This window comes from Heliconius melpomene, chromosome 3 (genome assembly GCF_056956725.1).
Source record: "Heliconius melpomene rosina isolate 202511_hmr_F chromosome 3, ASM5695672v1, whole genome shotgun sequence".
In the NCBI taxonomy this organism is placed as follows: Eukaryota; Metazoa; Arthropoda; class Insecta; order Lepidoptera; family Nymphalidae; genus Heliconius; species Heliconius melpomene.
In genome coordinates, this window is record NC_140391.1 from 6,351,190 (window position 1) to 6,379,113 (window position 27,924).

Consider the following 27,924-nt stretch of genomic DNA (forward strand, 5'->3'; position numbering starts at 1 on the left):
TGCAGCTTTTACTGTCACATGCTACTACTGGCCTAAAGTCACGTATTTTCAAAACGTGCGATTTTAAATTACATTTTTTTCACGTATACGTATAGAATGGAAAGTGCACGATATCACGTAATAAACAGTAACTCTTTTCTGTCCCATCGTTCGTATTAATCTGCGTTATATCTGAACCAATTTACAAAAATCGTATAAAATATTCTACGGGACGTAGGTTTTTACGGAAACCATTTTACTAATGAAAAAGAACTTTATGGTAGGTGTAAAATAAGAATGTCATATGTCTGTAATATTTTGTGAAATTTATATTCCAAATAAAATTAATAACATTAAAATTAATTAAAATTAAAATTATTTTTAATTGCAGCTGTGCCGCAGTGTGGTCAACTTTACGATACTAGCGGCCCGCTCGCGGTTACACCCGCGTGAACTACGTTATTATTAATTTCTGTCTCCATGACTACGTCCTAGAGACGTCTATGCAAAATTTGAGACTCCTAGCATTTGTAGTAACGAAGTTTAATACAAACTTTCAACCCCAAAAACAACCCTTTAGAAATCGAATATAGCAAATTCCCGTCTTAGCGAGCACCTACGTCCTATAAGTAACTCCTATGCAAAATTTGAGATTCCTAGCACTTGTAGTTTCTGAGATTTCGTGATGAGTGAGTGACCTTTCGATTTTATATATATAGAATATAGATGTGTTCGATACTCGTTCGGAGGTCAATTATAATTATGAAAGAAATATCCCTCACTAGTTTCTTCCTTCCAATAAATGAAATTTGCATGTGTGATGTTATAAATAGATATAAATATAAAAAAATATGTATTAGAAAATATAATTTTGTACTTATTACATTCTATATTATCCATGCTATATAAGATTCCTTCTTCTTCTTCCTCCTGGCATTAATCCCGGCTATTGTCAGGGTCTGCCTTCCTACTCAACCTACTCCACTTTGCTCGATCTTTTGCGACCTTAGTGGTTAGACCATGACCATGCTGTACAAGATTTATATACTTTTATTATATAAGAAAATAATTTTTACATTTTATAAAAAAGCCAAGCTATTATTATTATATATATTTATTCATTAATTCCAAATTATTTTCTTCCAAATTCTCATTAAAGGCTGATAGGATGTACACGCCTTATAGAAGAGATGTACTCGTACTATAGAAGAAAGATATATGAGGCTAGAAGCAGTATCAGGACATCATTAAATCTGATAGGGTATTCCACTGAGAGAACGAACATAAAAGACTGGATGAAGCCGCCATATAGTAAAACATCTGTTGTGTTGGTCCATACGTTCAATATATCGTTCAGGCCAACAATATTAGATATGTCGTCATAAATTGTTGTTAGTGTTATTGCGATACAAGCAAAGTTTAATGAATAATGAAACAGATATATTGTATACAATTTATTGTTTTGATAGGAACAAGCGCTTGTGTCCGGTGGTCGCGATTATAGCTGGTTAGATGTTTTCTCAGGTATTATTTTTAGTTTCACGCTATAATCCCTCACAGAGGATGGGGGAGGCAGAGGGAACCTGGTACTGGCTCTCATTATCCGCTTAATCTGGAGACATGTTTTTAGGTATTTATTTATAATAAATACATTAATTAAGCAAACTGTAAGTGAATACTAATGTACATATTATATTTATATACCTTCTTTTGTTATTATTTTATGATAGAGAAATTACAAAAAAATAAGTGATATATAGTAGTAGGTTTTTCCTTTTTTTAGATCGCGCTGTATCTCGCTTAGAGCAGGGTATGCAGAGGTATTTAGTGTCAAAGCACTTCGTTATCCACTTTTCGACAAGTTTTCAAGACAGCGTGTTCAGTCAATGCCGTGCTTTGCCTTCTTACCAGAACGAAGAAATGAAAATATTCAATAATTAATTTCTCCGAATGGGAATCGAACCCGCTGCATCGCGTTTAAAGTCGCACGCCTGTGACATCACGCCGACAGACTCGAGTACGTAAATCTAATAGGAGTTAAGGACCCCGACAGTCATACTTGAATATAATAAATAAATAACTGACTATCAATTAAAATTCTACTTATAACTAAAACTTTAAATTCTTCTTATACTAATAGACTACCGAATGCTTGAACAATCGTCTTGAATACACACTTATCCACTGTTAGAGTCTAAATAGACGTCTAAACTTAGAAACTGAATGTTCCAAATTACTAATTAATAGTAATCTGAGAAATTGTTAAAGACTGACTAATAAATGGCAAGAGCACAAAGGAGTTCCAGAGCTATTACAAGCAGGTCTAGACACTCGATACTGCTCCAGAAGTCATTACATTACATGTTTCTAATACAATTACATTCCCAACACTTATAACGGTACGTGAGCACAGCTTCTCCATTTTAATAGTATTATTCGAATTAACGTTTTAGATGGACATGGTAGCTAGAAACCTAGAAGGCCTGCTTTTTGTGTAGCGTTGAAATTATTATACACTTAAAAAAAATCTGCTTATTCCATGCCCTCACAAAGCAAAGCAGGCAAAAGGAACATAGTGTTAAGACACTCGGTCGACACTGTGTTGGTAGATTTTTACTCGCTATCCAGAAATTATTGTTAAGAATTATCATTTAATGAGAAAGAACGCTATTTATTATTTTTTTTACCTTTTTAAAGTGTTATTCCTCATTTAGGAAAGAAAAATATTTATTTACAAAATGTAGAAACGTATAAAACGTATTTTTATGCGTTTTCTAAATAATTACATACATTTTAAAATTAAAAAAAAACCTAGAGTTACTTAGTTATAAAAATTTTGTATATGATATTACCTTCATACGAAGCGACGAGACGTGCGCATAGTATAGTGATATATTCCAACTGTCATGTTTTTGTTCATTTACTGAATTTTGAAGGCATTGCGTGTTGGGTAGCGGTACTCAACGCCACGGTTTGCCTTCTTATCCAAAATATAAAATTTAAAAAAAAGGTATAAAATATTTCATTTCCTAAAAATACATGATCGAAAAATTTAATAAATAAGAAATTAGGTAAACGTATACGAGTATACATACTTTACGTAATGTGTTTAAATTAAACATCTTTGTTCGTAAGCAATCCAGAGGCGTATGTGAATATTCATAAGATGCTTAAAAGTACCTACTCCAAGAAACTAAAGTTTTCGATTCTCCTCTAGTTGTATTACTTATGGTGGATAACTTAAAAATCTCTATTCCGTATAAGCATTAAAACTTCCAATGTTTGGAGTAGTTTTAGCATTGTTTTCAAAGAATATTTTTATTTAAAAGACAAGAGAGAGAGAGAGAGTTTCCTATGGTATTTTTAAGTGAAGCGAAGATATTTTTGAAGTAATAAAATTATAAAGGTTATTTTATCAAGTCTTCGGTGTTCCGTTGGTGCGTAATAATAATTGTTGAATAGATTCTAAAATTTACGGAGTCAATTGTATCATAATATAAAAATTGTATTGTTAACGCTATAATAATATTGTTACTTAGTACTAACCTTTTACTATGTATATATTGTAATATTTATATATATATAAAAAATTTTTTTTTACTTATAGGTGAAGGCAGTATCTCTCTCTTCTGGATCTCTTTTTAACGTGCATTCTCTTATTGCGTAATATCGTCTTTTTTTACCGTACATTCTCCTTTATGTGTTTTCCATTCAACGCGACATTGGCGAAGTGATTAGTGCTGAATTGGCACGCTCGGAACGCCGTAAATAAAGAACAACAACAACAATAATAATATTGTTTTATTTAGCGTTTTCTACTGTATAATTCAATAAATTTATATCTCGCTGCTAGTATATATGTATACCTTCGTACTGCTGACCGCGAGAAATTTCACCGCATTACAAGAGAAGTTGCACTTTAGTGTTCTCTTCGTACATTGTAAGATGTTGTGTAACTTAGCTCATAAAAACAGCATGGCTTTCACATGCTGCACTGCTGCACATTAAATATTGTTTCTTTACGGCTTTATTATTGATTTATATAGGTTTAAATGAAATATATTTGGTATGATTTTTATTGGTATTTTTTTTTAAATCTTTAATTTGTATTCCGTACATAGCTGGGTAGGTAGAGGGAACATGGGAACCTATTGTAGGTTTCTAGGTTCCCTCTACCTACCCTAGGTAGAATAAGATACTTCCATGAAAGCAGAAATTGCGGACTTTCTGCTAAGTTCTGTAGGCATTGCTAGTATAGGAAACAAGCCCTACCCTACCCTGCTGCATAAAAGAAAGTATAAAAAAATAATATTACACTTTTAATTCCATAAGAATGTCGATAAGCTCTTAGCATACTTCACTATCGTCAAAAAAATTATGATATTGCAGTAAAACTAAAGAATTGTACCCCTTAATTTGGAAAGGTTCCAACTCTTGAATCGCATGTTTATTGGAACAACGAACCTGATAAGTAAGTGATGTTGGGAACCGTAAATTTTTAATTTATGTACATACTACAATTACAAGATTTTTCGTTTATTTTTAAAAGTATTGTAAATTATGTATTTTTTGCATGAAAGTATTGTGCTTTTAAAAACTGTTGTTTTGTAACCCTTATTTTAAGAACTGGAAATTGGAGATGTAATCAGTAGCATTATTGGCATGTGAATCAGTGTCAAATGACGAATTTATTGGATTCGTAAAAATATTAGCAAAATGATTGTTTATTTTATTTCCCCACTGTGTTCACACAACACACATTATCTCGTATTTGAATGGAAAGTGGATAACGGAGTGCAGAATAAAGCGGGTAGTTGAAAAATAATATGGTTATTTTTTTCAACTTTTAACGTCGCAGTTTGCTTCGACCCTATAACGTAATAATTGCAATATTAAATATTTTATTTCCTAAAGTGATAATCGAACCCATAACCTATTGGCCTCAAAAGTATGGTAGTTTATTATAAGATTTTAAACCACCGTATACTTTTTTGCTCATAGTTATTATTAAAAAAGAAATTAAAACTACTTTAAATGAAAATAAAATATAATTTTCTTAATAACTATATAATGCCTGTTAAAGCAGTCTAAGGTCCCAGAGAGATTATAATTAAACGCGTCATGGCTCCGTTGGATCTTTACATTCGTAGGTGTTAGTTATCTTGTAATTACGTTAAAAGTGTATTTTTTTTGTTTAATTTTTTTATATTCTTATCATTTCTATCACGAATATTTAATATTTCTTTTTTTATTTTTCTTAACTTCACGCTGTATCCCGCATATAGCATGGTAGGCAAAGGGAACCTAGTTTTAAGATACTACATTCCTCATTTTCTGCTGAATTCTGGAGGTGGCATATTAAGTGTTGCGTGTTAAGTGGTGTAACTCAACGCCGCGCTTGCAAAATTAATTACTCAAACGAGAATCCGCCTTGACGATAATTATTGTGAGATAAACATGTTGTTCAAGAGGAATTCGGTTATTTTCTAGATTTTATTTTTAAATTTTGTCATTAACATTAAACTATTAATAAAAACCATATATAACGGGTACAGGATATACAAAATTTTTACTTCTTTTCCATCCTCTGCTTAACCTACAAGAGTAAAGGTAACGCTAGCACTCAGATCCAGCTCTCCAGATGGAATGCTCCCCAGATAGTGATTAGACGATGCTAATACCATTTACTTTCCAACTTCCCTGACTTACCGACCGTTACTGGAACATCCGCTATTTATTTTATAGCTACTTTGAAATAATATGTAATGCTAGATTTAACTTTGCCAATTACTTTAATTTGAGTATTAGATCTTTAAAATGTGCTTAATACAGCTTTCTTTTTTTTTTTAATATTACCTACTACGGACACTTGGTGCGTGGCCTTTTTTCTTACAATAAAACACAAACAACGTAATACATTTAAAATATTGAAAAATAACACTTTTTAACTATATTCTTAAAAAATACTTTATTTAAATTAACTCGTTGCAGCCAAAAGTCAATGCAGACAGGGAAAGTTCTGTAAAGTTTTTATAAGTAGGTACCTCTACTCGGACACGCGACTTTTACAAAAGGAAAGTTTGAGTAAAATTGTAGGTTTTCTCTGCCATTTAGTCATACACGTTTGCTTGTTATCAACAGGTTTTTTAACTATATATAATTTGAATGTTTAATAAATCTTAATGAACTCATATATACTCGTAGTATCTTAACATCCTGTACCAGTCGTGGTGCAGGGGCAGAAGCGAGAGGCTATAAACGCGACTTGTAGGATCGATGCCCACTCGAGAACTTGAAATATTATATATTATTACAAGGTAGGGAGAGGAGTGTCTTACCACTAGGCTCCCTTCGCTTACCCTGCGGGATACAGCGTGAAACTGAAAAAATAATACTTTATAATAATTTCAGTAAAATTTATAACTTACAGAATTATCATTGGATATTTTTGCATGTATTTAAAAACTCATTTTAAGACGATTCGAACGATTTTTCACGCTCTCGTACCAGTTACTAACAAACCAATTTCTGCTTTGTCTGCTAAAAACTGAAAGAAACAAAAATTCATATCACAATTCTTTTTTTGTATTCAAATGTCGCATACTGAAGAAGTTGTTGTTTATTTCGACACGTTCCTCGTTTCGTGTTATATTATCATACCCTTTACGCTAACTACTTACCTTAAAGAAACCTTAGAGAATCCTTTGAACTTTACATTAAATTTTAACTTAACACTTTCCGGAAAAAATTAAAGCGTTGCATGTTGAATAGCGGAGTTCAACGCCGTGCTTCACCTTGGCACCAAGGTGAAAAAGTGGAAAGGGCGTGATTCATTAGATCACGTTCTGTGTAAAGCAAAAGCCAAGAAATGGAAGAAAATTTTCTAAGTAAACTTATTTACATAGCGGGGTACAGATAAGTCACTTTAAATTGGTTTATTTATTTGTTTTTTTTTAGGTTTTCGCTATATCACGCACATTGCAGTGTAGGCAGAGGGAATTTGGGACCCTAACTTCCCCTAGGGTTAATACACTCCATTCCTATTAAGACACTTCCGTTTCCCATTTTCTCCCGAATTCTAAAGACATTGCGAGTTGAGTAGAGGAACTCAACGTCGTGGATTGTGAATGAAGAAAAACAAGAATTTTATGAATTTTTATGAAACCTTCTATAATTATTCCTTTTCTTTCCTATTTATTTTGTTTTGAGAGAATTCCAAGAACTACGGAGATTTATATTTTGTGGGACAAAAAATATTTGATTTTAAATATTTATGCGGAAGAGAAGAGACGCGGATAAGTCACTAGTACTATAATATAATACTAATATATTATTTGAGTTCGTTACATAAGTTACATTTTTAAGTTGTTAATTTGAAGTGAAAATTATCCAGACAGCTTTTATAAAAGATTTGATTATTTTTAATACAATTCAAACTTACAGTATTGTAAATTATCTTATAGCTTGGACAAATGAGCATTTACTAAAGTAATTTATAAACTTAATTAAAATGGAGATAATTTTAATAAATTTTGTTACAAACTCCAATAAAATAGAGTCACCGACGACTACAGTCGACTGTCTTTTTGAATAACGAAGGGGTTCTTTATGTAGGGAAAGGGAGTTGAAAGAGAAACCATTTTTTTTAAATGACGGGGGCTATCTTGAATATGCAGGGGCTGTCGCATCGTTCTACATCATTAGGCCGAGGAAGTAACGCCGGCGGTGAATAACTTGTTTTATTCTGTGCGTGGGCCCTGATTCCTTATATTATGAAAGTAGAAATACATTCAGGTAAACGCTTCTCAATACCCCAATTCTAAGTGGATTTTAAATTTGAGAGATCTCCTTTTTTATTCTATTTTTTGTAGCTTTATATTGTATCCCGTACACGGCAGGATGAGTAGATGGAGCCTGGGAACCTAGTTTTAAGACATTCCGTTCCATACTTTACTTGAAGGAATGAGAATATTATATAAATATTTCATTTTCACAAGTCAGAATCGAACCCACGACCTCTCGCGCTAACAGTTGCACGTTTGTGCGACCTGGCCTCAACTTAACAAATGCCTTCCCTAATAATATTTATTATGCATTTTTATAAATATACTAGCGGACCCGGACGCGGCTACGCCTGCTTGAAATATAAGAATATAATTTCTATAGAAATATAATTTCAATTTAGATGAAATGCTAAAAGTGACTATTATATTTATTTTCATAAGGATGAATATCAAAATGACGCGGTAACGAACGCGGTCGCGTAGCGACGACGGTTGTTATAAACATGGCAGAATAAATTGCATGTCAAATTAGAAAGTATTTTAATTTATTAGTATATACGTGTAATGTAATGTTATATAGCCTATAGCACTTCTGAAGAATGCAGCTTTCATACAAAACAAAAACAAAGGAAATCGTATCCAGTAGATCCAGAGATCTTAGCGTTCAAACAAACAAACAAACAAACAAACAAACAAACTCTTCCGCTTTATTATATTAGTATAGATTACTTGTAGAACATCATAAAACACTTATATTTATTACAATTGACGAAAATAGTGATATAGCATTCTCCATAATAGAAACGTGTTTCTTTCAAAGAGAAATTGAGATAAAACATTAAACAGGTTAATATGGTGGTACTAATGAGAGCGCTGAAACAGTTGTGTACGTACGTGAGCATTTGCGAGGCTTCGTGAATATGCATTTTACGGTATTTAAAGAACTTGGAGAAAGTTTAGCGTACTGGTAGTCTAGCATTTTAAAATTTATGAATTTTTATATGTGTACACTAATCGCCTGTTGTGATGCAGAGGTGCAAGCGTGCGACAGGTTGCGGGTTCGATTTTCACTGAAAAAAAGGAAATTTCAATATTTACATTTCTTCGCTCTGGTAACTAGATAAAGCAAGGCGTTAAGTTCCGCTAAACAAAAACTTTTATTATAATATTTACTAAATATTATATGTGGTCATAGAGACCTTTTTCGGCTTCACGCCCGTGTATCCCGCATATAGCAGGGTAGGCAAAAGAAATCTAGTGTTATAACTGTGTGAATTTTTGAGACATTGCTTGTTGAGTGGTGGGAACTTAACGTTGCCTTTAGTCTTGTTATCAGGGCGAAGAAATGAAAATATCACATAATTTGTTCCCTCGAATGGGAGTCAAACCCATAACTATCACGTTTACAGTAACAAAATTGCATTACGTTTAATGATTCTTCAATATTTAGACACTAATCAATAAATCTCTAAAAGTATTTAATTATTACTAAAGTTTCATTCCAATAAGCTCAGCTGTTATTGGCAGAGGAAATAACTATCTTGTTTTTACTTAACTATATTTCACTTTGATTAAATCTATTGTTGGCGCTTGGGCGGAATTGGCTTGACACCTTACCAGCTAATATTTTCTACTCCCTGTTTAGCGTAATTGTAAAAGAAACAAAATTTATATAAAGGGTTGTAAAGTTTAAATGTTTTATACAAATTTAGATCTTTAATTTAGAAAGGAAATGGACAGAACTTTAAACTCAAACTGAACTAAAACTTTAAATTGTCATATATAAAATAGTTATTTCGAATTTTATACTACGCTATATTTTAATACTAAATATTTTAATGATTATAATATTAATCCAAATTATCATTATATATAGTTGAGTGTTGGAAGTTAACGCCGCATTTGTCTCGGTACCAAAGCGATTAAACGAAAAGATTACTTAATAATAATTCTTTCCATTGAGTGGGAATCGAACTTACAACCATAGCCTTAACGCTTGCGCCACCGCACCACAACGATTTCAATATATATACATAACATAATATAGAATTACAATAAAAGCAATATTTACTAAATATATTTAGTAAACAAGAAATAACCGTACATCAGTCGTCATTGGGTTTTCCCGCAATTATTCAACTCTGTCGCCCCCGAAAGCCTCGTTAAACTAAGCTTTGTCTGTGAACATTTTCTATAGGATTCCGATAGTTGCACAGTTAACTGGACGCTACGTTATTTTGCAAACCTGATTCGATTATGGCGTCCATATGTCCATTACTGTACTGTACGGATACAGTTCTGTTTTTAGATACACGGTTATTTGGAATCCTATAGATTTGAAATGGTGTTGTGAATTTTAAAATACGATTTAATATGACGCAAAGGCGCGATAGGTTGTGGGTTCATTTCCCTCTCAAAGTAATCAAATATTTAATATTTGCTCTGATATCAAGGCAAAGCGCGACGTTGAGATTCGCCACTAAGGCGTAATGTCTCCAGAATTCAACGGAAAATGGGGAGCAGAGTGTCTTAACACTAAGCCTGCCTACCTGCTACTAATATCTGCTATTTGTTGAGCGAAACCGAAACAAATTAATATTATTATGATTTGTATATGAGAATTCCTTTATCATATTTCTGTTACAACTAGAGTTAGTCAGGTGTAAATGCAAGATACAATTCATTATTTAATATAAGTAGTAAGATTTCGCCAGCTGAAGAAGATTTAGTACGAGCGCAACCAGAGACGGTAGCTACCTATGGGATAATTAGTATCGCTACCTCGCATCTCATTTATCCTGCTCCCCGGGGACCAGGTCCAGCTGTAAATTTACCGACTGAGCACTGTCGTCTTAGTAGACTGGAAAATGTAATTACATTTACATTGGCTAAATAGAATAGCTCTTTTCGCTTGATACTTTTGTAAATATAAACAAAATAGAACATTTCAAGATGCCAGACAGTCGTGGAAGAAGCACAAAGTGTATAAATGCGACAGGTTGTGGATTCGATCCCCAATCGAGGAAATGAAATATATATTTAAATTTATATTTTTGTTCGCTCTAGTGTGAAGGCAAAGCGCGGCGTTAAGTTCCGCCACTCGACACGCAATGCCTCGAAAAATCGGTGGAAAATAGGGAATGGATTGTCTTAACACAAGGTTCTCTCTGCCTACCCTGCTGTTGTGTGATCCTAATATTTTTGAAAGAATTCCTATACAAAAAATAGCTTATATTTAATATTTTTACAAATATCCACTGAAATTTAATTTTAATATTGCAAGTAGGGAATAAAATATGCAAATTCTTGAAATATTTGCCGAATAGTCGATTTATTTGCTCGAAAAGGCCCAATAAAGTGCGACTGAATGTTGTAAAGGCGTTCCGGGTGTGAATGCCTATTTTCATTTAGAAAGGTTTTCTTATATCACAGAGGGATGTGGGATCGCTTTAATACATTCAAGTAAGGCCTTAGTACTGACAGAGCGTTAATTGCGTTGTTAGGTGTCATTTGACATAAGTTTATTGCCATTTAGTAGTTAATATTATATTATTAGTCAAGAAATCTTATTTATTTTTCTATTTCAATTCGTAGACTGCAATACGACGGTTGTGGATTCGATCCTCGTTCGAGGTAATTAATTGTTATCTATTAATATTTTCATTTCTGCGCTCTGGCACCAAAGCAAAAAACCGGCGTTGAGTTAGACCACTCAATGATATGAAAAATAAGGCGGAAAATGGGGAACAGAGTGCTTTAATATTAGGTTCCCTCTGTCTACCCTCTTTTATGAGGGATGCAGCTATGGAGTGGGAATCGACCCACAAGCATTACAAGTTTAATGCAAACAATAATTTCAGCTTATATTTTTAGACTGTATATATAAAAAAATAGCACAAACCGGAACTATTTTTCTTGATAAAATATTTACGATACATAGTAGTTCGATTAACTAGCGCGGCGTGAACGGGCAAAGTTTCACGTTCAAGCTTTCATAAGTACGCCGACTTTGCGACGCGACAAAAGAAAACTTTAATATCTGTAGTAGAGTACTTCATTTAATATTATACGATAGCTACTAGAATTAGAAAGTATGTCGCATAGTATATTTATATTATATATATTTTGTTATATTTATAATCAAACTAACAGACTCGCGCAGCTTCGCTTGCTTATTTTTTTGGGTGGATTCTAATAAACCATGAAACTATCTAAATTTCAAATTTTATAAAAATCGGTGCCGATTTAATTTTTTTTCCAAACAAACTTTCAACCCCTATCTCACCGCTTTAGGAATAAAATTTTTCAAAATCCTTTCTTAGTGGATGTACAGATTACGAAAGTAAACATCTGTCCAAATTTAACGTTTCTACCCTCAGCGGTTACGGCTGTGCGTGCGTCTTACCTCAGTCAGTGAGGACAAGTCCTTTTATATATATAGATATTACATTTACTCGAATGGGAATCGAACACACGACCTATCGCGCTTGTGTCCTGTGACGAGTGGCCTCATTTTTCTGGGACGAAATCCTCCTTATAGTAACCAGGCAAAACGCAGCGTTGAGTTCTGCGACTCAACACGCAGTGTCTCTGAATGAAGGAATGGATTGTCTTAACACTGGGTTCCCGGTCTTCCTCTGTCTACCTTGCTATCTATGTGCGGGATACAGCGGGAAGCTATATAATAATAAAAAAAATATAATCTAATCAAAGTATCTACAATAAAACTTTTTATGTTAATAAAGTATTGCAATCGCAAAATAACGATTGGCATACAGCTTTTACTTCAAATTGAGTAAGCGTCTAGACTGAATCTGACTAACATATTCGGAGTACATAATTTTCTTATACCGAAAGCTTTTTACATATATCTAGTAGTATATTTATATAATGCTATTATAGGTAAAATTGTGATTTTCAACTCTGATCTATATACGAGGCCGAAGATCTATGACGGGTTGTGGGTTCGATTACCACTTGAGGAAGTGGAATATTTAGTATTTAATTTCTTCGCTCTGGTGTCGAGGCTAACCGCCGCGTTGAGTTCGGCGGATGCAGCGGTAAGTAATTAATGAAAGTGTCTTTGTGGGAATTGTCTTAATATTAGTTTCCCAGGTTCCCTCTACCTACCCCGCTATGTGAAGCTAAAAAAATCTAAAAACACATTTCTTTACATAGCAAAGACTTTTTGTTAATAAAAACTAACAAATAGTCTTCCAATCGACTTAATAGTTTCTAAGATTACCCAAAGACAACACAAACATTCAACCTAACATTCTTCCTTCAACATTCGTAAAAATCTATTTACCGTAATATCCAAATAATCACACCCATATTACCGACCATTCACGATGTTCATAACTCGAGGTCGCAGAAACAAAACCGATATACGGTTATTCCCTGACAGCTGAGCTCTTAGGTGATTGTGGTGGAAACTTTTATCGGATGTCGAACGTGCGCAAAATAGCGATTCCCGGGGGTTCACCGCTCACCTGGATATGTATATATATAAATATATCTATTGGTTAAATATGCTGGCGGCGTCAACGGTTCAATTATTTCGATATAATTTGCTTTTATAGTTGTATTTCTATTTCTTTTATGGGTTATTGGGGTAGTGGATGCTTTTTGAACGTCACTTGCCACTTGAAGTAATTATTGTTTTAATTGATTTTAAAGAGTCCAGTCGTGATATTGACTATTTATACAGGTTTTGGGTTCGATGCCCACTCCAGGATATATTTAATATTTCATTTTTTCACTTTGGTAACGAGACACAGTACGGCGTCAAGTTTCGCCACTTAAAACACAATGAATTCGGCAGAAAGTGGATTCGGAAATGTCTTAATGGGAACGGAGTGCCGCACTAGGTTTCCAGGTTCCTTATATCTACCATGTCATGTGCGAGATAAAGCGTGAAGTTATAAGAAATTCCGCTATCTCAGGACATTTGGTCATTCAGTCCCGCTATTCAATGCACATTGTATCTAAACTGAGCGGAAAGTCGAAAACGGTAATAATATGAAAATACGTTTGTATTCATATGTGGAGAACAATGGTAATATTTGCTAGACATATGAGATTTCACACCATCCAAATTATTATAGTATTTAATCGCAGTGAGGGTTTCACAATCGCATTATTAAATTAATTGTTAATTTATTTATCTATATATTTTTTTTTTCTTTCTCAAAATCATAGTTTTTTATTATTAGGTCACTATAATTCTAAAGCTAAGCTATACTATTAATAAACTAAGTTATACTATTTTTTATACGTGATGACGTTGCAACGATTCTAAGTTTTATAAACATGGGCCTTAAAAAATGAAATCGCATACATCGAAATAATAAAATAAATATCAACCTAGCAACCATTGCGTTTCACTTTACATTCATTGCTATCATATAAATGCGAGACAACGCGTCTTGGCTTACCACTAACGTATACACCGTTAGAGTACTTTTAAATAACATTTTATTCTATACTAAAATCTGTAAAAGTATCAAGAAAGCAATTAAATAAACAATATTCTCAAATTTAATTTTCTAATTTAAATGTTTATTTTAAAACATAATTTTTACTCATTAGGTCAAAAGGCTGTTATGTCTTTCTAGTAAAAAGCAGGAAGTACCAATAAGTTTTTCAGTTGATATACATGAAATACATAGCGGACTTTATATCTATAATGGTGCATCTGATATGCATATCTAAATTGCGGGCGAGGTATAACACTAGCTCGGGAGTCATTTTCAACGTAGCATAACAGTTTTGGGCACTAACCGCTTGGATATTATGAAATTTAATATAATATCATATGGCAAGCTTATTTTTTTTATAAATTCAATTTTAAAGGCCAGTCGTGGTGGAAGGGCACGAAGTGTGACTGTAAAATCGACTGGTTGTGGGTTCTATCCCCACTCGTTTCAATTTAAATGGAAATATAAATTTAAATAAATATTTCATCCTCGAGTGGGACGGAACTAAACGCCGCGTTTCGCCTTATTACCAGTGTGAAGAAAGAAATGAAAATATTAAATATTTCATTTCCACAACTGAGAATCGAACCCACAATCTGCCGCATGTACCGTCAAACTGTCCTCAATAAGAAATTAATTGTAAAATAACTTAAATATTAATTTATTTATCTTCCATTTCAGTAACGGTGTGCACCACACCCAGGACCCATTGAGAGGAGAAACTCGAGCGAGCTAGGTACGAGTATATATGGGTGGGCTCGATCGTACCAAGCTCATGATATCTGTAATGGCCACTCGAGCTATCTGCTCAGCCGTTATTCTCAACAAATCTTCCATATTGCGGCCGGCTCGAGCTCAATCAATACGATGCACTCGAAGGTTAGTTTATTCCTTTGTTCGTTTTTATCATAAGATTCTCTGTTTTGATATATATATATATATATATATTTGTCAAAGTTTGTCTTATTTTCAGGAAGCGTACGTATATTGATTGCATTTTTTTTTAATATAGATTGGAAAAACTTGTAAAAAGATTAAATCAATTAGATAAATTTGCATTTCCGTAGAAAAATATATACTTTAAGAGAATACATGCATGAATAAATATTATTTATTTTGTAATGTTATGTTGCATTTCTTGTAGTAAATTTATTTATATTTTTTCTTAAGCACTGTGTACTTTCTACGTATAATAGCAATTTATCAAAATGAATACTAAAAACGAAGGTAAAAGAAATCCTGGTCAAAATAAAAAGAACTACTACAAAACTAAGCATATTCTAGTTAAAATTATTTTACAGGTATTCGATTTTCTCGCATGTAGCAGGTACCAGAGAATATAGAGGGAATCTAGTATTAGAACACTCCGTTCACCAACCGTACGAAATATCATCATAATTATACCAATTAACTCGAATAAAAAACGTATCTCACGTTGGTAATGAAGCTTTGTTTACTGCGGTGTCAATATTAAGCGGCGCCGTTAAAGAAGCGACAGAGGCCCTCCCTCCTCCCAGAGGGGAGGCGGTGAAGTGAATAATTGCCACAATCACTGCCAAGCCAACTAAGCAATGATCGGGAGAATCTAACCTGCATCGGCATTACGTCTTATTTATTTCATTGCTGTTCTAATTTATGGTATTCAGATAAATAGGAAGGCGGTTTCTTGTCTTGTTTATTCCTTGTAATAAAATTGATTTATAATTCACCAGCTTGTTGCGGTTGCTGGAGTCTGTGTTCATTTTAAAGCATTTTAGCTTTGTTTAAAACGGGTAAAGTTACGATTCAAATACTAGTTTAACATTAAAATAATTGATATTGTAATGTGCTTAATAAAAATAATGCTAGTAGTGGGGCAGAGGCACAAGCGTGCGACTGTAAGCCCGATAGGTTATGGGTTCGATTCTCATTCGAGGAAATTAAATATTTAATATTTTAATTTCTTCGGTCTGGTGTCGAGGCAAAGTGCGGCTCCAGAATTTTGCGGTATGTGTCAAACGGAGTTCTTCTTGTTCTCTTCTTTCTTAACACTAGGCTCTTTCTGTCTACTCTGTTATATGCCCGATGTAACCTGAAAATCAAAATGAACAAAAAAATAACTGAAATTTTCTCAGTAAATAAAAGTCAATGGTTTTTAAAAACCAATGTGATTTAAAATTGTGCATGTATTGAATTCAGTTATTTCGTTACAGCCGCGGTCATTCGTATAGAAGTATAAAATTTATAAACCATTTCATCCTGCTCGTACAAAAAACTTATTTAAACCTTATATTTTGAGGAAATAAATGATCGGGAGAGCTGTTTTCCATTTTCATTATTTTAAACATTACGCAATATCAAGTAGCTTTCATTGGTTAACCCGAAAGTTAAATTAATATTAATATACATATATATAATATAAGCGATAAGTAACGTGTATTTTATAATATTTTACAGTATTTGAATCCATAACCTCAGACCAACCATCGTTGGTCTCGTTCCACTGCACTATAACAGCCTGTTTTACTTATTTTATGAAAGTCTCAACTAAGTTTATTGAGACTCAGAAACATTAAGTGAAATTGTTACTATGAATAGAAAGAGCTTTATAGCCATTGCTCTGCAAAAGCAAAGATCAAGTTGGATCGTTTGTAACTTGAACCTTTGAATGTAATGACTATTCTTTTGTAAAATATTTTTATAAAATAAACTATCTTTGTGATTGTTACGAAAATATTAAAAGTTCTTAACTATTTTGTTTAATTTTTTTTGTGAACTATATACATGAGGCCAGTGTGGCGTAGGGGTATTTGCGTATATGACTGTAGATGGGACAGGTAACGGGTTCAACTCCCAATCGAGGAAATGAAATATATCGAGGCAAAGTGCGGGTTTGAATTCCGCCACTCAAAACATTTGGGGGGATTCCCCACAATTCGGCGGAAAATGAGGAACGGGCATTGAATAAATGTAATTATTTAACCTCAAGTTTGGTATAGCTCGCAGTATTTTCTGATTAAACAATGTTTTGCAACGGCGTGAACCGTCAACAATAATATCCATGTCTAAAGACCGGGTTAGATAGGGTAAAGCTAAAACAATATTGTTCCACAGTTGGGTGCAAAAGTGAAACATTTCAAACACTATTAAAAACTATCAACTGTTCCACATACAAATAAATTCGAAGTACACTACAAATGTGCATGAGCCAGAGAGAACACTCTATAGTTGTTTTTTACAGGAAAATTCCACTTTATAGATTTGCATTGTGAATTGAATTTATTCGACATAAACAAGTTACTATAAATAAATCTATTTATTTACATTTCCCAAAAATAAGCGAACCACGGATGCTGTCACCGCAATATTGATATTTTATTTAATTTTTCACTAAAGGTTTATTGTTGAATCACTTATTTCTAAATATATAGGAGAACTATTTTATTTATAGACAAGAAAAAAATAAATAACTCAATTCTGTGAGCTGTTAAAGTTTACAACATTTAATATTTAAAATCGAATTTGCCCCTTATTCAATTCGTATAATAAATATTTTTAATTGGCAAGTTTTCCTAAAAGATAGAAAGAATCATTACTAATTTAGGTCCCCTTTTGATTACTGTTTCAATAAGACACGGTCATTTAGCTAATGAGCTCGCTCTAAAGTAAATAACTTGAACAAAGTCTACGCCAGAGAGATTCGAGCAACCTTTGATACTTAACAGAGACTCGCGGCGACTTGTGAAAAAAAGCTAAAAAATATCACTTCTTGGCACAAACTCAGCATTCTCATGTAGACTCAAACTTAATATAACATTAAAAGTTTTTATTTCCATTTATTTCCTCTTATTTTTCCAAATAAATTCTGCGGAAATACATACGGCCATTAGAAGTGAAACCTCACAACACTATATATATCTGGATTGTATGAAATGAAAAAAACAAAATACTTCACATATTTCACCGAGTGGAATATCGTTGTGCGGGGTCATTGGAAAACCTCGTGGTCGGCACGAATTTACTTTTATTTTTCGCAATGACAGTGGCGTGCCGTAAGCTTCCTACGTCAGTTGCAAATATTTTCTATAACTTTGGATTATTAATCTGAAATGTATTAACGTTAACGATGGTAGTTTTGTACAGTTTTAAAGTTGTGATTTATAATACTGGTATTTTGTAATTTTTTTATATGCATTTAAATATAGTAATGACTTAATTTGGCAACACGTCATTTAACGCTGTATCCCGCACACAGCAGAGTAGGCAAAAGAAACCTAGTGTTAAGACATTCCGTTCTCCATTTTCCGCCGAATTATGTAGGCGTTGAGTGGCGGAACTCAACGCCATGTTTTGCCTCAACACCAGAGCGAAGAAATCAAAATATTAAATATTTCATTTATTCGAGTAGGAATCGAATCCACAACCTGTCGCGCTCACGTCACATTTCGTGCGCCTGCGCCAGTCGTAACACTAGGTTCTTTCTACCTACCTACCTTGCTATAAATGGAAAATAGAGTGAAGATAACATTTGTACCTATTTGACAAATTTATATTATTTTTTTTATTGCACCTGCATCAAGTCTTTTTTAAGCCTTTTAAAGCTTAATTAAGAAAAAAGTTCATCCTTCAACTAAATTGTATTATTGTATAAAAGTAAACATTGGAAATATTCATAATTTGCACAAGAACCACTGGCTGTTTAGTATTCTTTTCACGTTCGCTCTCTGAGATAAGTTTCAACCACAATTACCTGACCGTTCAAGCGTCAGGAAATATATTGGCACCTTCAGCAAGCCTGGCCACCGCACCGCCGCCATCGCTCTGTCCGCAACTAATCTTACATTTGCAATCTTGCTTTGATTGGTTATTTAAAATAGAATATATTACTGTATTTTATTTTTTTTATATATTTTAATAATATTTGTGGTACAGGTAATAAATAAATGCTCAATTTTTATTTTCTAACATGTTATTTCTTTATATTATAAGCACTCGTTATTTTTTTAGGCTTTGAAGATTAAAGGATTTTTTATTTCATCCAAATAATCTTTCATTTTAGAAATTCTATTCAAGCAAGAAGGCTTTTACATGATTAATAGTTATTTATTTTGCATCAAATTCAAAGTTTCTTATCGAACTTTACATTTATTGTTAAAATATACAATAAATAAAAGGACAACTTCTAAAGGCCCTAATGGACAAGGGGCCATCGATCAAATGACAAAGAAAGTTTTCCCAATACAAAACAATTGATGGGTTTGAAAATTTCGCAAGGCGTTTTTTCTCCTTTCATTCGACTATGTTTTTCGCATTTTAAAGGAATTTCTTCAATAAGTATCGAGAAATTTATTTTGTAGAGTATTTACAAAAACGAAAACATTTCATAAAAATTATTAAAATTTAGAAGTTAACATTGATGCCTTTGATCCTTTAATAAATAAAACACGTGTTTTTAGAAATATACTCTTATCAGAGAGAGTAAAGTCAATAAATAATTTGAAAAATAAAATTGCAATCAGTAGATAAATGCGTACCAGAATATTAGTGGAGTCAGAAGTGCGTTGTTTCGGGGGTCGCTATATTGGGTGCCCCTCGAATCAGCGATGGAATACTTTGGGCTTTCATTCGATCGCAATCTCTATGCTAACAGCTTGCGATTCTGATCTTCGTTTAGCGAAATGACCGCAGTCACCCCGGTCTGGTGACGTTTATTCCTTACACGTTCACTCCCCAAAGTTTTTATGGGCTGAACGAACAGTTACCCTCGCTTGATTTTTTTTGGACAACATAAATTCGTTTATATTTCTTTTTTTATGAGATTTATGTCCAAAATATAATGAAATGTTTATTTAAATTTGTATTTATATTTCTTCGCTCTAGTGTCAAGACAAAGCACGGTGTTTAGTTCAGTCACTTGTGTATTTTATATCGAAAATGTGTCCAAAATCTCCTTTTTTAAAAATATTTTTAGAATACTAAAGTGTCGGCCGTTTGCCCAAAATTGCTAGACAAGTTTGCAAGGAGCACTTCACGTAATGACTGACTTCTTTGTCGCTCTATTGGAAAAGTCGTTCATATTTTTAGTAGCTTTCCAATTTTAAAATAAACTTTAAAGGTAATAAATTTAGATAACATATCTTTATATGAATCATGGACTTCAATTAAAGATATATACGTTGCTAATATAGAAGTAATTCGTGAAACAAAAAGAATGAGGGGTCAAAAGCAGATGGTTCGCTTTTATAAAAATGTTAGAGGGTTGTGAAATATGACACACTGTTATTTCTTCGCACACCCGGTCAAGAGTTATTGCATTCCATTATACGTTTTCTCTATCTAAAGGAAGCCATTTTCACTAAAGGAGAACTAAACTGTCTAAAATTTATTCCGCTTATCATTTTATTGCTTGCGCGGAAGTATCAAATTCTTAAATCATTTTCGGACGCTATAATACTACTTTACCGACAGAATATCGTGGAAATATTTTTTATATGAAATTCTGCATAATTCCTATTATATTTAATTATAATAATAATTTTATACAGCCGCTAAGGCTTAATGGCGATAGTGCCATTGCTGCCTTTCAACATACCAGGCTGCGTAGATCTGACAATAGAGTCAGTAGCTCGGAAGGGAACACCTTATCTTTTACTACATTGTGCCCCATGTCATACGAGCGCGAGCCTCGGGCGATGGAAATATTTCATATTCACAAAGATTAACCAGATTATTCTGATATATCCTTTGTACACATTATGTCACATAAAAGCACGGTTCGATCTAAATGTTAATATAGATCTATGTTATAAATTCAAAAATCAATCAATACAAAGAAGTTTTCGAGCTTTCATTCATTCCACTAACTAACAATATTCAAAAGTCGTTATGTTGTCAAATTAGACCGACTCCAAGTCCTCGCTGTCATTCCAACAAGGAAAGTGCAATTTTCTTTTATGGCGTGACCTGAAACTTTTGAATCTAGCTATAGATTAGACAGAAGTATATATTTTGACGACCGTCTGACAACAGTTCCCGCATCTAGCACTTCCACAGAAAACTTTTACAGGTAAGTACTATTATTATTTTACTAAATAAATATTTAAATTATGTCCGCAACTTGGTGAGACCTGGCAGCACGCTTCACGCTCTATCCCGCATGTGGCAGGGTAGGCAGAGGAAGTCTAGTGTTAAGACACTCCGCTCCTCACTTTTAGCCGAATTCTGGAGGCATTGCGTGCTAAGTGACGGAACTCAACGCCGCGTGACTTATTTTCTCAAGTGGGAAATGAACCCACAACCTGTCGCGTTTACAATCACTGGCCTGGCAACATGTTTAATATATTACATGTGGGGAAAATTATTACTTTCTTCTAAATATGACGACAAAGATTTTGCTTTATTAATGATATAGTAGCAGTTTCAAGACACGGTACACTTATACTTACGATTACAAGGTATAATTTTGGAACATATTTTCACATAAAATAATTATATATGGACTAAACAACACAATAATTATACAATATTAGGGGGAAAAATTCGAACTATCAATAGAATCGGTTGATTTTTAAAGATATTTATGAAAACAAAAAAATCAGCTGTTTTTTTGCATTATATTTCAACATATTGATGAATAACAGATAACAATTGTTTTAGTAAAACTTTAAAAAATATATAAGTTTAGTAGAAATCTGCTAATATCTATACAAATAGTATAATACAATCGTAATTTTATGTCTTAGGAATAACACACCGATATTCCATTAACTGGGATTATATTTTGCGTAAAAAAATATAATTCTAGTTCGATCCTAAGACGTTTTCACAAAAGATGCATAAGCATCTCATATTGAAACAAGGAGATACTGAAGTAGTATTTCATAAAAGATTTTAAAATGGAATACCTACAATATTTCAGCCTTCAAATCTCAATAAATCGTCTAGGCGTGGTAACGAGCTCACTGCGGCGTAGTCTCTGCGGATACGTATTTTATTGGATTCACTGAAACGTTTTTCAGGTCCAAAGGATTATTTACGAGAGTGCGCTCTCGCTGCAGAAATGCAGATGGACATGCAGCTATAACCTGCTTACATTTGAATCTTAACTAGGTATCTTGAGGAAAATCTTCGTGATTTTCTTAGATTTGCTGTAAATAATTGTGGTTAAAGTTTTACGAAACTTTTGCGTCTTTTAAATTTAAATTTAAATTTTGCATGTAAAATTTTATATGTTTATTGATTGACAGATGTGATTGACATTTTTTTTATAACTTTTCACTACATCCTACACATAGCAGCGGTTTTTTTTTTTCGCTGACGTTTGTTTTGGTTGACACACGTGTTAGTGAAAATATATCTTTTTTAGTGTTGAAACTCTTTATTTACTTAGTGGAAACATTATATAATAATGTAAATAGATCCATACTAATAAGGTAATTGGTAATAGTGAGTAGTTGTGCTGTTTTATAGTTTAGATTAGTGTTAGTTAATAGTTAGGTTATTTTATTTTAAGATGGACCCTGATCCTCCGCCTGACCCCCCTGATCCTGGGGGGGGTAATGTAAATTCTACAGCTCAAGTGTTTAATAGAAAGAGGCAAGTTGAGGAAACATCCTCAAGCCAGGATATTATTAAAAAAACTATTATAGACCCATCCACCGCCACTCCTTCCATCCAGAATGTATGGACCCACCCTGCCTTATCCGATGCCCCAAAATCCTATATTAGTACTGATAAAGGTCCCTTTATTGTGTATGTGTCAAGGGAATCTCCTGATCCATCTGCAGGGACCTCTATAAGAGCCATTAAATTTGGTCAATTTCTCCATACTAATAAAATCACTGATATAGTTAATGATGGAGTTAAAAATGTGGGTCGCAATAAAATCAGTGTCCAATTTACATCTGCTGATGCAGCAAATAGATTTTTGAATAACCCTGTTCTTAGTCTATGTAAATATGTTTGTGTAATCCCGACATTTAATATTACAAGGATGGGAATTGTAAAAGGAATTCCCGTTGAATGGTCTTTGGAAGAGTTTGTTGGCTCACTGATATTCCCTAGTGCATGCGGAGAAGTTATAAAAGCAAGACGAATGAACCGCAAGAATGTAAGTGAGGGTGTAGTTACATGGGTTCCAACTCAAACTGTTGTAATTACTATACGTGGCCAACAATTGCCTGAAAGAGTGTTCTCCTATAAATCTGTCCTTAATATTGAACTTTATAAATATCCTACAATCCAGTGCCTTAATTGCTGTCGTTTTGGTCATGTTAAGTCACAGTGTAGATCAAAGCCAAGGTGTTATAGGTGTTCCCAGTCTCATACTGGTGATGCATGTGACATCCGGCAGGAAAATTCAACCTGCATCCATTGCACAGCTAAACATTTTGCAACTGATAAAGGGTGCCCTGAGTTTGTAAGACAACAGAACATTAAGACGGTTATGTCGCAAGAGTGTATTTCCTATATGGAAGCATCCTCTCGGTTCCCATCTGTCCAACGTTCCTATGCAGATGTTGCTAAGGAAATGTTCTCACCTCCTGTTTTCACAAACCCCCAACCCCAACAAAGCAGACCTGCTACTTCCTCTAAATCCTATTGTAAAACAGTTTTCCAAGCTCCCCGTCCCCACGCTCCTATGGCAAAGGGATACAATAGACAAGCTCACCAGTCCATTATTAGCAATTGTTCCTCGTCCCTTCCTAATGGTTGTGCACTAAATCAAGGTTCTGACAGTCCAGCAGAATCTACAAAGGATCTGTTAATTGCTTTGACTGACACTCTTGTGAGCATAATCTCAACTGCTGATGAACTTCCTTTACCGTCCTACGTTGCCCAAAACCTACTCAAAATCTTTAAAATCCTCAACAATGGCTCCACTATTCTTCCTGCAGTGGAATAGTAAAAGTATTCGTGCTAAAAAGCATGAACTACTTTCTATTATTTCTCTGCATAATCCTGTCATTATTGCCCTCTCAGAAACATGGCTGGTGCCTGACTCCCGATTCAGGGTGCCAGGTTTCGCCTGTTTAAGGGAGGACAGAAATGACGGGTATGGAGGTAGTGCTATCCTCATCCAGCACTCTTCTCCATATTCCCGTATTCCTCTCCCTTCTCATAGTCAACAGTTGAATGCTGTTGCTGTGAGGACCCTTGGTATTTCCTTCCTTTCTGTTTACATCCCTCATCCTTCCCCTTCCATCTTTCTAGAGCTTAAGTCTATTATCTCTTCGCTTCCCAGCCCTGTGGTGGTCCTGGGTGATTTTAACACCCATCACACTTTGTGGGGGTGTTACTACTGTGATGGATTTTCGCCTTCGTTGCTGGACATGATTGATGATGTGGATCTCTGCATTCTCAATGATGGATCACCGACTCGTAGGGTTAATCCAAATCAGAACCCTAGGTCTGCTATTGATCTTTCCTTATCTTCTCCTTCTCTTGCTTCCCAACTATCATGGTCTGTACTTCCATCTACCCATGGTAGTGATCATTTCCCGATTTTGCTGTCCTTAAATAATAGACTTCCTTCCACTCCTAGTCCTTCCCTTCCCCATAGATTTAATTTAAAAAAGGCCAACTGGAACGAGTACGCCGACTCTGTGGATTGCATGTTGTGCAATCTTTCTGAGTCTGGTAATTATGAGAGTATCTTTGTTTACTATGAAGGGTTTGTCTCTGCTATTATGTCTGCTGCTGACCTACATATCCCCAAATACCGCTCCATTCAGAATTGGATGCATTTCAATCCCTGGTGGGATCAGGAATGCTCTGATTCTGTCCTTCGGCGAACATCTGCCGAGGAGTCATACGCAGCCTGTATGACTATGGAAAATTTTATCGACTACAGACGCAAGGATGCGAAGTTTAGAAATTGCATTTGGAAAAAGAAAAAACGTGGTTGGATAAGTTTGTGTGAATCCCTTAGTCCTCGTTCCTCTCCTTCCCTTGTTTGGACAAATGTTAAGAGATTTCGCCGATCTCTTAACAATGTCAGCAGTCCCAATTCCAATAATCCTTCTGTTTGGCTCAACGATTTTGCAAACAAATTGGCTCCTCCTTTTGTCCCATCCCAAGATTTATTTATATCCACGCCGGTTGAATCTTCGGAGGAAATGGATCTTCCTTTTTCCTTTGAAGAACTTAAAAACGTCTTAACGGATTTAAAGGATACCAGTCCAGGTGAGGATGGTATTTCTTACTCCTTTATTACAAGATTAAATGATAAATCTAAACACCATTTTCTAAACATGATAAATAAAATATTTCAATCAGGCAATATACCCAACTCATGGAAGTCCCAAATTGTTATCCCTATCCTCAAACCTGGAAAATGTCCTTCAGATTTTAATTCCTATAGACCCATTGCCCTGGCATCTACTATATCTAAGATTGTTGAACGGCTTTTGAAAAATCGACTGGAATGGATAGTGGAAAGTAGGAATATCTTAGCGCCCTCTCAGTTTGGCTTTAGAAAGGGGCTAAGTACTATTGATAGTCTCAGTATTCTTACTACAGATATTCGACGAGCCTTTGCCAAAGGAGAGTATTTGGTTGGTGTCTTTTTAGATGTCGCATCTGCATATGATAATGTTCTTCTTCCGGTGCTCAGGCAGAAATTGCGTCAGCTGAGTATTCCGCCGAGGATGTCCCATTACATATGTAATCTGCTGACCGGGAGATCGGTATCTGTAAGACATCCGCTTCTTACTATACCTTCCAGACTTGTCTGGAAAGGTCTTCCTCAAGGTTCAGCTCTTAGTCCGCTGTTGTATAACATATACACACATGACCTTGAATTATCTGTTAATAATTTCTGTAACATCCTTCAGTATGCTGATGACATCGTCCTCTATTACAGCTCAAATTCTATGGAGGACATAACTTTTCGCTTAAATACTGCCTTGCACTATCTTAACCAGTGGCTCTCTGAGCATGGCCTGGCATTGTCGGTAGCTAAATGTCAAGCGGTCGTGTTTACAAAAAAGAGAGTAATTCCAAATTTTCAAATTTTGTGTGATAATATTCCCATTCATCTAACAGAAAACGTCAAATTTTTAGGCATAATACTTGATAAGCGATTGAACGGAGTTGCTCATGCTGAATATCTCAGCAGGAAATGTGAAAAAGGCATTAATGCTTTGAGAGCTGTGTCTGGTGTGTGGTGGGGCGCACACCCTTATACTCAAAAACTGCTGTACAATGCTATAATTCGCAGTCATATTGACTATGGATTATTTGTGTTAGACCCCTTTAATAAATTACCTACTGAAAAATTAAACCGAATACAATATAAATGTCTTCGGATTATCCTAGGTGCGATGAAGTCTACTCCTACCAATGCATTGCAGGTGGAGTGTGTAGATCCTCCACTTCCTATCCGCCGACAATTCCTTTCCGATCGATTTGTGAGTAAAATGTTGCAGCTGTCTTCCCATCCTCTACGGTCTAAGCTATCTAAGCTAGCTGATCTCATTCCTCAAGGCAAACCTTTACCATACCTGCTTGATAGCTTCCTTAGACTTACCTCTCTTCCTAATCCTTTGACGTGTTTTCCTTCTAATCCACTATTCCTTACACCGTATAACGCCCTAGTTCATTCTCCTTGTATCGTCACAAATCTTGGCCTAACCAAGGGAGATCCTGGCACCAACACAAAATTTCAATCCATAGTAAATGAAAATTTTTCAAATCACATCCTCATCTTTACAGATGCATCAAAGCTTTCAAAAGAAAGCTGTGTTGGTGCAGCTTGCTGGATACCAAAATTCAAAATTATATTACAATTTAAATGCCCTCCCGAATCATCTGTGTTCACAGGCGAGGCTGTTGCTTTGTTAGAAGCAGTCCTGTTTACACATTCCCACAATTTTAAACAGACGGTTATTTTTACTGACTCACTAAGCTGCTTAATGGCCTTAAAGGGAAGCCCATTTTATAGTAGATTGAGATCTTCAATTGTTTTAAGGATTCGTAAAGAATTGTACTCTTGTCATCTAAAGGGTTTGGATGTTACTTTGGTGTGGATTCCAGGACATTCTGGAATCAGTGGGAATGAATCTGCAGACTCCTGCGCTAAATCAGCTATTCAGTGTGGCACATTAGACCATTTCTCCAATTCCGCCCAAGATCTGATGTCCCTTGCGGATATTCATCTGCATAAGTCCTGGAATAATTCCTGGAGTGAGTCAAAATCCCATAAAGGTAAGTATTACGCCCTTATTCAACCTGATATTCCTAGGCGACCTTGGTTTTATTCTCAAAGGTTTATTGAACGGAGGATTATTACAACAATCTGTCGCTTACGTCTTGGGCATGCTTCTACTCCTGTACATCTAGCTAAGATCAGGGTCAGGGACCACTCTCTGTGTGAATGTGGCCTGGACGACGGCTCCCCTTCCCACATCCTTTTCTCTTGTCCTAAGTTAACTCGTCCCTTATATGATGTCCTCCCTCATAAAGTCCCTCGTCCTTTAAATGTTCAGTGTTTGTTAATGTTTGTGTTTAGTCCTTTATGTAATTTTTTATGTAAATATATTAAACTTAACAAAATAAAACTTTAAATTAACCCCCATGTAAAATATTATTTATTACTAATCTAATGTGTTGTGTATATATTGTAAATTTGTGTTTGTTTTGTTTTAGGTGAAGGCTGTACTAACACAGGATCTCTTTTTTTTACATGTATTCTATAATTGTGT

General features: G+C 34.5%; 1 protein-coding gene across 1 annotated transcript in view; it reads left to right on the plus strand.

Moving 5' to 3' along the window:
* The window catches only part of LOC146539977 (lachesin-like), a 194,706-nt gene that overhangs the window by 71,181 nt on the left and 95,601 nt on the right, over positions 1-27,924 (plus strand). Inside the window, exon 2 of the mRNA XM_085207266.1 lies at positions 14,924-15,121. The gene's annotated coding sequence lies outside the window, so the exon portion shown is untranslated. The remainder of the gene's footprint in view (positions 1-14,923; positions 15,122-27,924) is intronic.